We start from the raw sequence: 13,491 nt of genomic DNA on the forward strand, positions 1-13,491 counted from the left end.
GTCGTTTCGTATTCCTCCGTCCAGGAAAACACCTTCTTCAAAGTCTTGAAGAATGGAAGGCATTTGTCTGTAGCCTTCGAGAAGAATTTGTTGAGGGCCGCTATTCTTCCCGTGAGGGATTGCAGGACCGTCCTAAGTGAGGACATTTCAAGGATGGCTTTGACCTTCTCGGGGTTTGCTTCAATCCCTCTCTGCGAAACCATAAACCCGAGGAATTTTCCCAAGGAGACCCCAAAAGCACACTTGGACGGGTTGAGCTTCATGCTATACTACCTGAGCGTATTGAACGTCTCCCTGAGATCGTCCAGATGATCTTCTTCCTTCTTGCTCTTGACGAGCATATCGTTAACGTAAACCTCCACATTTCTCCCGATTTGCTTCTCGAATATCTGGTTCACCAACCTTTGATAGATGGCACCTGCGTTCTTGAGCCCAAAAGGCATGACCTGGTAACAGTAAAGTCCCTGGCTGGTGATAAAAGCACTCTTCTCTTGGTCTTCTTCAGCCATTTGTATCTTGTTGTATCCTGAGAATGCGTCCATAAACGTGAGAAGTTTGTGCCCTGCTGTGGGGTCCACTAGCTGGTCGATTCTGGGTAGTGGGAAATTGTCTTTTGGGCAGGCTTGATTTAGGTCTGTAAAGTCGACACAGATTCTCCACTTCCCATTTGCTTTTTTGACCATGACTACGTTGGCCAACCACTTTGGGTAATGGACTTCTCGGATAAATTTGGCTGCAAGTAACTTATTTACCTCGTCCATCACTGCCTTGTTTCGCTCGGGGGCAAAGACTCTCCTTTTCTACTGGACGGGCTTCTTTCCTGGGTCAACATTCAGGTGATGCTGGATAAGGCTTGCTGGGATTCCTGACATATCTTCGTGGCTCCATGCGAATATATCGAGGTTACTTTTCAGGAAGCTGACGATCTCTTCCTTCGTCCTGGGACTCAGGTTCGTCCTGGGACTCAGGTTCGTCCCTATTTTGGTCGTCTTTGGCAGACTCCCTTCAGCCAGCTCTACCGTTTCAAGCTTCTCCACAATTTCTGGTGATTTCTCTTCAATCGTCCACGTATGGTTCTCTTTTGAGGCTAGGACGGCCTGATATCATTCTCTTGCCAATACTTGGTCTCCTTTAATTTCTCCGACCCCCTGTTCTATTGGGAACTTCACCTTTAAGCAGTAGGGGGAAATAGCAGCCTTCCAGCGATTGAGCATTGGTCTTCCTATGACTACATTGTAGGATGAGGGTGAGTCCACTATCAGGAAATTGTGCTGGTTGGTTACTTGGAGAGGGTATGATCCGGCCGTCACTGTCAACGTCACTATTCCTCTAGGGTATACCTTGTCTCTGCTGAAACTGACGAGGGGAGACTCAAAAGGACAGAGCCTTTTTGGGTTTAGTTTTAGTTGTTGGAAGGCAAGAAGATAGATTATGTCGTCTGAGCTTCCACTGTTGACTAGGAATCTTCGCGTGTTAAACCCCTCAATCATGATCATAATGACGAGTGGGTCATCATGAGGTTGCTTTACACTTCTGGCATCCTCCTCAAAGAAGTACAAGTCTCCATTGGTGCGTCTTTGCTTCAACGGAGGTATACTGTGGACACTGTTTACCTGCCTTTGGTATGATTTCCTGAGGGATTTGAATGATCCCCTAGTGGTTGGTCCTCTGGCGATGGTTTTTATCTCCCCTAGCGCGCTTTGTGGACGAGGTTAGGGGCGGTCTTCGTCTCTCCTTGCACTAACTTGCTGGTTTTCCTGTCCGTACCTGTCGGAATCTCTCCTTTTCATATACTGTTGTAACTTCCCATTACGGATGAGCTCTTCAATCTGCTCTTTGAGGTCTCTGCAATCCTCCATGTAATGCCCATGATCTTTGTGGAAGCGGCAGTATTTCCTCTTGTCGCGCAAACCAGGCGCTGAATGGAGTGGTCTTAGCCACTTGAGAGATGGTTCATCCCTTATCTATGTTAGAATCTGGTCAACGGGCATCATCAGCAGTGTGAATTTCAATGGACGAGGGTTCTTGTCCTCCCTCCTCCTATTTCCATCGTCATTTCGTCGATCAGCCCGATCCCTTTTTAGCCCTCGTCGATCGTCCTCCTTTTCCTTTTTCTTTTCCTTGCTCTTCTCTGCTCCGTCAATGGCTGCTAGGGCTTCTTCCGCGTTCATGTACTTCTGAGCTTTCAGCAATGCCTCGGCCATTGTCTTAGGAGGGTTCTTTGCCAAAGATGCCACAAAATCTCTGGAATTTAACCCCGCTTTGAAGGTCGTGAGATGTACCTTGTCATTTGCCTCGTCTATTTCCAGCATTCCTCGGGTGAAACGTGTCACATAAGACCTCAATGGTTCCTTTTCTCCTTGTCTGATGGTAAACAGATGGTCGGCAGTCCTTTTTGGACGCTGCCCACCTACAAAATGACGGACAAAGGAACTGCTTAACTACTCGAAGTTATCAATGGACGATGTTGGCAACTTGTTGAACCACTCCCTGGCTGCTCCTTTGAGGGTTGTAGGGAAGGAGCGACACAAAATCTCATCAGGTGGTTGTTGAAGGCCTAGGGTCGTCTTGAAGGTATTCAGGTGATCCAAGGGATCTTTCAACCCGTCGAAAGGTTCTAGCTGGGGTAGACGGAACTTGGAGGGCATTAGGCACTCCTGGACGGCCATGGTAAAAGGTGAATCCGTCTTCCGGACAATCCTCTCCAAGCTTTGGTCCGTTTTTCCTTTGATGGCGTTCTTCAGTTCGTCCATCTCTTTCCTCATCTCTCTTAAGAGATCCGAGCTTGCTTCCTCCGGAGTGCTGGTTCGCCTTCTGTTGCTGTCTTCGTCGTCGCCCCTGTCTGCACAATTACTTTCCTGTAGCAGTCGTTGCTTCATCTCTTAGTTCTGTCTGGTGAGTTCTTCCACAGTTGCTGATAGCAACTGGATTTGTAGGGCCAATGCAGCGGGATCTGGGTTTGTACTGGATTCCATTTGGACCGGGGGCAGATCACGTGTTGAATCTTCCCCACAGACGGCGCCAAACTGATGATGCTCAGATTGTCAGCCAATTTCAATCGTCCAGATGGATGTCGTCCACGACCAACCCAATCCTCAGTAACGAGTGAATGGAAGAACGGGTGTAGTTCGCCGGCGTGATGCCTGCAAAAAAGTCTCCGATGCCAAAGTCAAAAAGATTGACAAAAGAGAGCTGTGTGAATAATGTGCTAGAGTTTTTTTCTTACCTCCACCCCTTTTGGGGTTATGTATTTATATATGTGCACTCATAGGTGGTTTCTTCTAGCCGTTGGTGGAGTCTTGATGGAAACTCTATTCTTGCCTGGTAACACCCCTGCGGGGTGTTAATGATGAGCTGCCCCTCCCAACGGTCTGAAGATTGATCAATGTTTTGTAATGGTTCCTCAAGGGGTGGAAGTGGGTTTACTCGTCCTTGAGCGACGACCGTTTCTTCCCAGATGATCTTGGTTAGGTCGTTCGCCACTAGTTGTGAATGTATGGACGATGATTATTTTATCGAGCCTATCAAAGGACTTCAAGGATGTTTTGGATCGACATTACATTGTGGGTTTTGAAGATTTTTGTCAGAAGACAATGGAGACGTTTTTGAATATGGATTTCTCCAAGATCAAGCTTTTTAAGGCTAATGATGGTTCCTTGCTCACTAAGAGTTCAGATGGAGCTAATAAGGAAGACAATACCTTTGATTTGCCTCTGGGCAAGATTTTAGGCCAGCCCCAAGGTGATTCCTCAAAGTGACTTCTTTTTATTCTCATTTGCAAATGATAGGCCAAGAATATATTGACCCGTTGTGACAAATTAACCAATTAATTAGCCAAGTGAATTAATTAAGTTAATTTACATGCAATACGTGTGGTAATAGAAATAAATCACCAACTAAGTTAATATGCAGTGGAAAATAAAGTTGACACGGTGATTTTTTTGCGAATGAAGAAAACCTTGAAGGCAAAAACTCCATTGGGTGATTTTAAGGTTGATGGTGTTGCAAAAAACACCAACTCTTGAGCTTGTCCATATGGCCCGTCCAATGAAAGACCAACTAGGGCGAACCAAGCGCGTGTAGTGATCGTCCCAAGCGTCCTTAATGACCTTATCTGTCCTTCAAAGCGTTTAGATGGACGAGCTTCCTTAAAAAGCTCGTCTGTCCTTAGAAACATTTGGACAGACGAGCTTTACACTGGTGAATCGTTTCCAACGGCAGTTATGGAAACGATAGTCAAAGAAACATAACTCCCACGGCAGTTACAGGAGTTGACTCCAAATCCTATAGACTCCTTAATAATAGGGGAAGTTATGAGATGAATAACCGCTTACATCGACCCATATAAATGCTTCCACTTCGGTGAAAAAAGGTAAGTTCATTCTAGACAATATTCCTAGAATCTTGAAATTTCAGATTTTCTAAAGAAAGAGACTAACTTCACCATAGGAGGATTCGTGGCCGGTCACCCTGGTCTCTTCTGACTTTTATCAATTCTTTTTCAGGTCTGACACATCATCCTAATCTGCATCATCCAACCTACTGATTTTCCAAGAAACATCAAAGGTCACCACTTCCGAGAATCCACTATTATCAAAACAAGCGGTTACAAGTAAAGGAATCCTAGTACCTAATACCAACCTACAGTTGAATCCTTACCCCAATACCCAATTGGACTTGTTCTGTAGTGACAATCTCTTCTTTTAATGCACAGTTCCAGTATGTGACTAACCAATTGATGTACGGATCCAAGTACGTGACTAACCACCAACTCAAGAAGGATGTTGGCTGTAAAGTTTTTCAGTTCATCAACACAATGAAGATCATGAAACTCCTAGGTTACAAAACCCTACGGCGTACAAACGTAGCAGTTTCTTAAAGAGAAAAATGAACTAGGGCAAATTGTCTTCAGTCACAATATGCTTGTGAAAAACCTTTGTATTAAGTTGCAGTCACTTGCATCAGTTGTGATAGCCCTTAAATAATCCTTATATATGTTTAGAGTTATGAGAAAAGAAAGCCTAAACATGTATACATGGATTGGAGTAAAATCAAATATGAAAAACTGATTTTCTTAAATCTCAATAGATAGGGTATCTATCGAGCATCGGGCAAAAGCTACCTTTTAAACGTTGATAGATGCTATCCATCGAGTTTTAAAATCCAGCAGTTCTTCACTTGATTCTTGGACATATTTTCATAGCTTTAACACTTGGACTCGAAACCTTGTTCCTTGAAGTATTAAACACATCCTAGATTTACCCAATTACAAGTAAAGTGTGTTTTGTCAAAAGATTAGCCATTTCTACATTGACATATGTTCCTAGCATGATTCACATATGTCCTAACAGCAAACAATATTTATTTCTAGTAGCTTTCATGGGATCCGCTATCTTGGATCATTTTATTTTTTGTTAATTACATTTCATTCGTCCATGTTTTGGACGTAAGTTCTATACATTCATCCATGGTATGAACTTACTTTTAAAGGGTTCTTGGACATCGGTCATCTACCCTTATTGCTTATTTAAAACAAGCTTTATATATATATATAGACACACACCTTCATCCATGTTTTGGACAAATTATTTGTTTAAGGGCTTTTCTCGACATTGTTCGTCCACCCATATTGTTTATTTAAAACAGTACTTTGTATGTTTCTTCATCCATAATTTGGACTTTGTTTAAGGGTTTTGGACATTGGTTGTCCACCCATATTCGTCCATAGTTTAGACTTTGTTTAAGGGTTTTGGACAGTGGTCGTCCACCCATATTCGTCCATGGTTTGGACTTTGTTTAGGGGTTTTACACGTTGGTCGTCCACCCATATCGTCTGTTAAAATGATGTTTTCGTTTCAGCTGAATTTCATTGTTTGCATGCTATATTTTTTTTTTTCATTGTTCACATGCTATATATTTTTTTCTCGTCTTTCACTTAGTGAATTTAGACGATTATGTGAAAGGTGTTCGTTCCTTTACTTTATACCTTAAAGTTTTGTTTCACTGTTAGTGGTATTTTGTCTTTCCTTTGTCAAAAGGTGGCTTTTGACAGTACGTCTCTGCATCCAAATATTTTTGTCGTCTATGTTAGCCTTTTGGATATGTAGTATTTTGAGAATACTTAGTAGAAAATCCAAATTGCTTTATATACAAGCTAGAAACTTTGCATATAACAAATTGAAATCCACATGCATTACACATGCTAGTAGCATGTGCTTTTTAGGGAATTAAAATGCTAGAGAACATAAAATGTTAAAAGATAACATAGATAGACAACTAGTAGCAACTTACTGCTATTACTTCCTTAGATGCTCCACATTCCATGGGTGTTGTAACTTTCATCCATCTAGGGCTTCTAAGTGGTAAGTTCCTCGTCTTTTGTAGCTGACAACCTTGTATGTTCCTTCCTAGTTAGGCCCCAACTTTCCTTGAGTAGGGTCCTTAGTAAGCTAAAGATACCCTTTTAAGACAAGGTTTCCAATGCCAAGCAACTCCGTCTAAGCCGTGATCCTATAGACGAAGTAAGGATGCATGAAAAAATCAATGAGCCACTAGTCCATCTAGAGGCACTAGAAGACCTACAAGAAGGAAGAATGCTACCAATGGCCACTGGTGGGGTGTCGGCCTTGATTTGAGTGAAGTTTGGCCTTTATTTAGGGGATCTTGAGTGGGTCTCCTTATTTTGTGTCACTCTCCTCTTGGGAGATGTGTTGGCTAACAGAGTTAGTGAGAACGAATTTCGGAGAGATTGCTCCCTAGTTTTGAAGTAGGGGACTTGTAGAGTAAATTCCATTGGTAGCATCTAAGTGTAGTTGAATTTGTCTAAGTGTAGAATGACTGTTACCTTAGATGATCATGATGTAGACGAACCTTATGGTATGGACGATTTTTTATAATCCACCTGTGTAATTGGGTGATCCTTTATATGGACAGTCATAATTGCGTTGGATGACACCTTAGACAAGACTATTACTTTATTCCATAGAATGACCATCTATGTGGACGAGTCCTATGTGTAGATAACCATAATAACATGAATGGTTAATTACGGTCTTATGGTGGAAATAAGAAACATTTTCCTATTCTGACCAACCAATATGAGATGGACAAATAATTTTAGACGGACGGTCTCCTTGGATGAACATCCTCCCTGGACAAGTGAGGCTTTTATCTCTAGTTTCGAGTCATCGCTCATTGGACAAATAAGAATGATCGTCAATGGGTCATTCCCTATATGTATAAGCAAATGAAAAGTCCCCTCTGGAAGAGTCTCATCTAGAAGAGCTAACATTTGTTAGATAAGGTCATTTAGGAAAGTTTCCCTTTTCAAATGGAAGGTTCCATGGTCGTCCATGCAGTCGGACGACTTACTTGGGTTAACGGTGATGGAAGGCCGACTTGGTAGACATTTTGGATGAGTTTATTGTAGAGTGGCAGGTAGTTCACTTAAGGGGTAAAAATATTATCCTTATCAGTTGGCCCCCATTCCATAAGCGTTTGGTGTACCTTGTTTGGATGGTCGTCGGAATTAAAAGCTATTTTTGTTGCCCTTTGATTTCCAACAAAGTTGTTGACGAACAACTTGCTTAACTTCTACTAGAATGAAGTTATAGTATTTGGTGGCAACTTGCCAAGCCATACCCTCAATAGGCCCTTCAAAGTTGTAGGAAAGGCTTTGCATATGATTTCGTTTGGAATGCCTTGGTGATGCATCGTCGACTTGAATGTAGTCATGTGATCGTAGGGATCTCGTGTTCCATCATACGAGTCTAGAGTAGGCATCTTGAACTTTGAGGGTACGAGATGATTTGTGGTTAATGCGGTGAAAGGATAGTCAGTCCTGTGGATGAGGCCGTCTATGCATGTTCTTCCTCCCATAGAGCCCTTCATTTCTCTCATGGCTATCTTCACCTAGTCCACTTCTCTCTCCAAGTGTGGTACTTCATGGGTGGTGGTTCCCCTTTATCAATCTTCTTCTGTAATGCCACTTTTTACCCTCCTTTCCTCTAGGTTTAGTCCAGACTCTTCTCAGTTTGCATGTCGGCGTTGACAATGCCTCTTCTTGTGGACTTTTATGGTTTTGTGATGCTAGCTTCATGACCATAGTCACCATAGACTGCAACTGTTGCTGGACAAAATCTGGTGGAGGGTCAAGGGCGTGATTTGGATGACTGGAAGCATCTCCATCATTTGGATGTTCTGGACTAGTGGCTACTGATCTAGTCCAAACCATACAACCTTTTGTCTTTGGGAGCAAAGTGGCAGTAACTCACTTTTCTCACAAACGACGCCAACTGATGATGCTCGAAAATCAGTAGGCTGAATGCTTCGAACTCCAACGATGGTTGAATGACCTGGAAAATAAGAAAGGGACTATCGAAGGTGGCCGGAGTGAACCGGCTAAAGACCCCTCTGATGGTTAAGTCAGTTTTCTCTTTAGAACTCAAGTATAGTAAGTGGCTGAATAGTAGAACATACCCTAGGTTAGTGAGATTGAGTCCTTTTTATAGAGAGTTTGGAGTGGGTCTACTTGTTAGGTACTACTAACATCATGGGAGATGTGTGGACTTAGTGGGGAGCGTGGAGCGAATTTCGGGGGATTCATCCCATGTTCCAAGATGAAGGATTGTGGTCTAACCATTTGTAATCAGTGGAGAACACTTAAAATTTTACTAAGTGTTTGTTGATCGTCCATACCTTCTTGTGGTATTAATGACCTATTTATCTATAGATGACTGATGTTGGTGTATATGACTAATGTTGGTGTAGACGATCTATCTTTCTTTAGATGGCATTTCTCCTTGGTGTTACCTTTTTCCCTTTTCCTTCTGGATCATCATCTTAGACGAACTTTGTTTTTGTGGACGATTCATATGGACGATAAACACTTTATAATTACCCATCAAATACTACATGGGAAATAATATTTTTATGCTTCACCTTTTAGGTTCTTGATTAAGACTGTTTTGTTTTTCATTCTTTCTTGCAACTTTACTTTAAGTTGACAAATCATTGTATTTCTTAGAACTCTATTTTGGTTTAATACTTTTTGGTGTTGTGTTTTTTGAGTTCCCTATCACAAGCCCCCCCCCCCCTCTCTTCTCTCTCTCTCTCTCTCTCTCTCTCTCTCTCTCTCTCTCTCTCTCTCTCTCTCTCTCTCATTCATTTATAGCTTTAGTTTAATTATTGTTTAAGTTAGTACTTAGTCATTTTGGAAGTAAGAATTTGAATATATATATATATATATATATATATCAAAACACAATCTTGGCTATGTATTTGAAAGTGTCTATCAATTATTTGAGTAATATCATAATGCACTATAACACAATCTATATCATATCATATACTATATATAATAGCAGAAGCTGAGAGAAAGTTGATTCCTACAATTAAGGAGGTGCTACCATATAGGAAAAGTGCCCACTTAAAATTTTGCCACGTTTAAGTTAAAAAGCGATACATTATATTGTTTGGTAACGCTACAACACTGTTTATAAGCCCTCATTATAAATAACCTAAAAAACCGGTTAAAATTAAAAGTACATGGAAATAGAAATAAAGAAGCAATTAGGATACTGAGAGAAGCACAGAGAGAGGCGATGAAATAGAGAGAGGACGAGGTCTAGGATAGAGAGAAAGGAACAGAGATAGAGGCAAAACGGTGAACAATGCATCGATTGGGCATAAGAAATCAAAAAGTTACAAAACATGGTTTTGCAAACTCAAAAGCTAGGCAGAATGGTAAACAGAGAAGGCACGGAGAAAGAAAAAGAGAAAGAGGCAAAGTTCCTAAGGCCGTCCATTATGCGTCACAATCAAAAGGTAAAGAGAGCAGAGTTCATCCGAACCATACCTCGTCCGTTCCCTTGCAAAATTTAGACCACTAGACAGCGGAACCGACTTCGACAACAGTACATTTTTTTTCTCAATTTTGTAGGTTTAGGTCTAAAACGTTACTTTTTATTGAGTTTTTTTTTTTTTTTTTTTTTGGGTAGGTTCAAATTTGATTCGTTTTTGTTTTGTCTTTTTGGAATCTCTATCAAAATGTTTGTTTTCTCAATTTTAGATATTTGCTTTTTTTTTTTTTTAGATTACAGAAATCACTAAAAATATTGTTTTTAGTTTGGGTACTTTTGTTTCTAATGTTAACGAAATCGTTGGGATTAAATAAGAATGGGATTGAATGTTGCATTGATATTTATTTTAGTTTTTTTTTTTTTTTTTTTTTGTATACCCATAACCAGTAAAGTTTTTTTTTTTTCTTTTTCTTTTTCAAATCTGGGGATTGAATATGAACTAGTTTTGAATTTTTTGGTTGGATTGGTTTAGATTTAGTTATTTGAGTTAAATGCAATCAAAACTCAAAAGGATTGAGATACAGAGATAGGTGAGACAGAGTTCATAGGGCGATTTTAATTTAGGTATATGGGTTACATTAGGTTTTGATTTGATTTTTGAAATTTGGGATTATATATGATTTAGGTTTGGAGAGGGCAAAGACAGAGAAATGAGAGAGAATGTGAGTTTGCTATTCGGAAAGAGCGTTGGTAACGAGAGAAATCTGACATCTTCCGGTTAGACCACTAGAAACCTTTATTGGTAATTTTTTTTTAAAAAAAAATTACTTTAAACGTTTGAGTTGATATATTCTTAGGCTTGGGTATTCAATTGAATTGATTTTGATTCAAGATATGTCTTCCTTTTTTAACTTTTTTCCCTCTAAACTACACCCTAAAATACCATTTACAGGACAGAAAAACAGACATCTCCTTCCATTAGAGTCTAGAGAGCAAGAGGGAGATTAGAGAAGTTTGGTTTTTTAAATTTGATTTTAATTGTCAATTTGTCATATACATACTGCTACAATTATTGTTTCTTCATGTCTTATTCTTATTTCCTTTTATGCATGTTTTGATTTCATGTTGGGTTAAAATTATAGGAAAAAATAATTGTGTTAAGTTGTTAAAATTTTCTGTTGCATATGACTAATTGTTAACAATGTTCTATTCAATTTTTATCTATTTTAGATCAGTTCTATGATAGATTTCGTTTGATGTTTCTTAATGATTTTAAATTGCAGAGTGAATATTTGTGGTGTAAATTTGAAATTATTTTCTAGGTTGTTTAAACTGTATTTTAACCGGTTATTTTTCCTTTTATACAGAGATGCTATCAAATGGTGTGTTAACCTAATGAAACAGTATAATTTATCCTTTTTTAATTGCAAGTGTGGCAGAGTTTTAAATGGCCAAACGGTGCAACGTGCAGCTGGTTTAATTTAAAAGCTGTATATGTGGCAGCATTTTAAGGGACCTTTTTTTCCTACATGGCAGCACCTTTATAATGTAAACTAGATTGTCACTTATATTGTAAACAGTAGGTTCTTCTCCATTGTTATATATAAACTTTACTAATGTTTAGAATGTTCTAATATTACAGATTCATATCGCAATGAAGTACAAAACTTTGAAGCATATATCAATGAATGTGGGATGCAATTAACATAGCTAACAACCATGATTTGATCAATATTGCTATGATTTCGGTTGACTAATAGGTAATTGTTTTTTCCTATTTAAAACAAATTAACATGGATGCCTTGAATTTTTACTGCAGGAGTTTCTGTTTTGGTTCACCATGTGGAGAGAGACACCAAAGATGATTGGGAGGCCTATAGAAACATGTGTTTGACATGCTACCTCCTGTGCTTTTCGTTGGTTTTACTTATAATTTTTCTTTTGATATACAAACTAACCCCAATTCATAGGAATTACTTAAAATCGTCATTACCCTTTTTGTTCTCTAGGTTGCCAGATAACTCTTTGTTTTAGCTTTATTTGAAAGGGAAAAAAAAAGTTAAAATATTTATCTTTGAGAGTTTTCTTTTGGATTATTTTCTCAGTTGATGATAAAGATTGGTGGGGAGATATTTCTAAGAAAGGGGCTCTGCCTTGGCAAATAACAGTTGTGATGGAAGACATCTGAGACTTGCTGGCTTAGTATAGACATTTATATTTTGTACATAGAAATTTATTGGCAAAAGAAAAGTCTTAGATGCATTTTTTTTGGGACAATAACTGCAGTGCATAGTAGTTTTTCTATATTCAAGATTTATAGAAAGCTTACAGAAATGTTCAAAGGGCTTAAAAAGGTTTGTAATACCGTATGCAATATACTTGGATCAATGATGATTTAAATGTAAATCTTCTTTTGAAAATGGATTTTTTTATTTTGTGTTTTAATAATTTTCTAACTTAATACATTTTTTTTCTCACACTTTTTTACTGTATGAAGTTTAGCCATTAGTATTTGGCTTAATACTCTACTCATCTCATCTCTTTTATAAACTACTAATCTCTTAGGTGTTAAATATCATTGGTATTTTGATTGGATTGGTTTCGATTTAGGTATTTGGGTTAGATTTATTTATTTTAAATAATTTGAATTTTTTTTGTAATTAATGTACGTATTTATGTTAGAAGTAGTTTTGCTATGGGTATTCATGTAAGATTTGGTTCTGATTTGTAATATATAATTGCTAAACTTCTATTCAGTCATAAGTTAATCTTTGACTTGAGAGGGGAGAATGTTCCACATGGAAGCCTTTCAAAATTGGATATGGAATTTTAGCATATTGGTTTGATATGTTTCATTTTCTTTGCAAGTATTGATTTTTAAGCTTTTCAGTCTGTCGGTCTTAACATTTTCAATTAGTTAAGAGATTTTTTTTCCCCAATTTCCTATGGGGCTTCTTGAATGCTGAAAAAAAGGTTAGAAAGACAGAATTACCATTTTCTGTTTGCAAGATTTGGGGGCTGTGCAAGCTTGAATACAATATAATTTAGCTTGATTTAAAATAAAAAAAATAAAAAAAATTCTTTTTGTTTAGCTTTTGAGGAAAATATTTTCAAGGTTCTTTTGTTTTGATAAATAAAAAGTTCACCTTAGTGATGCAAAATAACCAAGACAAGCTGTGTTAGAGAGTTTATTTATTTTACCATAAATAACAAATAAGAGTGTCTTAATTCAAAATAAATAAATAAAACTAACTACCCCGCACATTGTACGGGTTATACACTAGTATATAATAATAGGTGAAGTTAAGAGAAATTAAAATTAGAATTCCAAATTAGATTTTTAATTTTGCACCATATGTATTAAATTATTTATTCTTAAAGAGTTTTATTTCTTGATTTTAGAATCAAATGTAGGACCATATCATAAATATTCATCCAAGTGAGTTATTAAATACAAAAACCAAAGAGTTTAAAATAAATGAATCATAAAAAATAAAAAATAAAAAGTGCTTCACAATATTTTTTTAAAAATGGACAATTTACATTTTATACCTAATAATATCCTTACAAAATTTTTTAAAGAGTTAACAAAATATAAAAATGAATATCAATAATATTTAAATTATATATATAGGAATTTTATTATACATCTTATTGTATATCTTTAAGTATATCTATGCATATACATAGA

The sequence above is a fragment of the Quercus lobata genome, chromosome 1 (genome assembly GCF_001633185.2).
Source record: "Quercus lobata isolate SW786 chromosome 1, ValleyOak3.0 Primary Assembly, whole genome shotgun sequence".
In the NCBI taxonomy this organism is placed as follows: Eukaryota; Viridiplantae; Streptophyta; class Magnoliopsida; order Fagales; family Fagaceae; genus Quercus; species Quercus lobata.